The sequence below is a fragment of the Dipodomys merriami genome, unplaced genomic scaffold (assembly GCF_024711535.1).
Source record: "Dipodomys merriami isolate MVZ:Mamm:240054 unplaced genomic scaffold, mDipMer1.0.p SCAF_36, whole genome shotgun sequence".
Classification (NCBI taxonomy): Eukaryota; Metazoa; Chordata; class Mammalia; order Rodentia; family Heteromyidae; genus Dipodomys; species Dipodomys merriami.
In genome coordinates, this window is record NW_027205159.1 from 11,950,286 (window position 1) to 11,952,863 (window position 2,578).

The following is a 2,578-nucleotide window of genomic DNA, read 5'->3' on the forward strand; positions in this document are numbered from 1 at the left end:
ATATATGTTGTCATGGACAAAATGAAATAAATATTTTGTCCCCAAACACTACAAATACATACACAAACACAAGGACACAGACCTCTATGAACAAATAAATTATGTTATTATATAAATTATTGGTTCACATCTTTTTTAGTATATATTTTTATTGTAAAGGTAGTATACTCAGGGGTTACAGCTACATGGCTATGTTAATGAGGACATTTCCTATCGAGCATTGTTACCTCCTCCTTTGTTTATCCCCTAACATCCCTTCCCACCCTACCTCCACTAGCATCCTTCCCAGCCTGCATCCCCCAGCCCCCCACATCAAGTTGAAAAATTTGTTTTCAACATGGTGTCTTGTACATCTCATTGTTACAGTGGGTCAACCTGTATCCTTATTTCAGCTTTTTGTTATTTCCCTTACCTTCTCCAAATTAGAAAAATTTATAAACAAGATGCAGGCACTAGAATTAAATATAGGGAAAACAGGGGCTATACCATGGGGAATGAACATACAAAAGAAACAAAAATTCAAATAGTACATTATAAATACATTAAAAACAACAGCAAGAAATATAGTGTCCCTATCTTGGGGTTCATTTCACTTAGCATCAGGTTATATGGTCATATGTATATGCTTTTGACCTTTTCTGCTTGCCCTAGACATGTACTATTTATTGAAAATAAGGGAAACCATGGAACCTATGATTGTTTGAACTGGTTTACTTCACTTAATATAATTTTTTCCAAGTCTTTCCATTTCCTAACAAAGGGGTTGGTCTCATTTTTTCTGATGGAGGCATAGTATTCCATATTGTGTGTGTGTGTGTGTGTGTGTGTGTGTGCATCACATTTTTTGATCCATTCATCTACTGAGGGGCATCTAGGTTGGTTCCATATCTTAGTTATGGTAAATAATGCTGCAATAAACATAGTTGTGCTGGCAGCTTTCGTATAGCCTTGTTTGTGATCATTTGGGTAAATGCTCAAAAGTGTGATTGCTGGGTCATAGGGGAGCTCTATTTGTACTCTTTTGAGGAACCTCCATAATGATTTCCAGAGTGGTTGTACAAGTTTACAATCCCACCAACAATGCAGTAGGGTTCCCTTTAGGCCACATCCCCTCTAGCATCAGTTGATATTCGATTTTTTTTTCATTAAAATTTTTATTGTAAAAATACTGTACAGAGGGGTTACAGTTACAGGAGCAAGGTAATGAGTACATTTCCTATCAAGCATTGTTGGCTCCTCCTTTTTATTCCCCTACCATCCCATCCCTTTCACCTCCACAACTACCCCCCCACCATTGTATATCTCCTTGTTACAATGAGTCAACCTGTATCCCTATTTAAGCATTTTGTTTTTTCCCTTCCCCTTTCCGAATTAGAGAAGTGTATATAAAAGATGCAGAGCACACACATCAAATATAGTGAAAATAGTGATTATAATTTGGGGGAGGAACATACATAGAAACATAAAAATCACATGGTACATAATAAATACGTTAGAAACAATAGCAAGAAGGAAAAATGTATTTGTGTCACAATGTTTGGGTTTATTTCACTTAACATCATCCTAAATGATCATATGTATATAACTTTTGACCTTTTCTATTTGTCCTACACATGTACAAGTTATTGCAACAAAGCTAATCCATGGGACCTATGTTTTTGGGGGCCTGGCTTACTTCACTTACTGTAAATCTTTCCATTTCCTAAGAAATGGGGCAATGTCATTCTTTCTGATGGAGGCAAGTTGGGCAAGGTGTGTCTCTTTAAGGCAGCAGATAGAAGCATCTTGTTTTTTGATCCAACTAGACAGTGTTTTTTTTTACTTAATTGGGGAGTTAAGTCCCTTAATATTGAGAGTTAGGACTGAGAGGTGTTTGGTAGTTCCTGCCATGTTATCCACATTCTTGGGGGCTGTGCCAACTGGGCTCTTCCTGTGCTTCTTGGATTCTCTCTTTGGGGGCTGTTTCTTGGCCTTTATTGTGCTCTTTTTGATTTTCTATGTTTAGGACTTCTTTAAGTATCTTTATTAGGACTGGTTTTTTTGTCCATAATATATGTATAGATTATATACACAGCAAAACAAAATGCTCAATACAGAAAAATGGCATCTGAGGATGTCCAGGTATGAATACACTAGCATATTACTTTTTGCAATTGTTCACTTCCACCTCTCCTCCAAACCAATAAAAGTACAGGCCATTCTGCTCACAGAGGTGGTTTCCCCATTCCATTTTCTAAAGACAGTGTTTCATGTGAATGTTAGCAAAAAGATACCTAAAAATGATATTTTACTATCTCTTAACATACATTGGGTACTTCTATACATCTAGAGAGACTAGATGTTTTCAAGTAAGGACTCAGTCTGTCCACTATATACATGGCAGTCTTCACTGACTGCACACATGTGACTAATTATAACCTGAAAAGTGTCTTCAAACTATGAACATTCTAGAACCTTTGTCCGCCTCTCCAGTGGGCTAGAATGATCAGATTTTCAGAAGACCTTTTCTAGGAATTTTAGCACAGAACATACAAAGTCTACTATTTTTGTCATACACTGACAAACTCTCTAACATCTA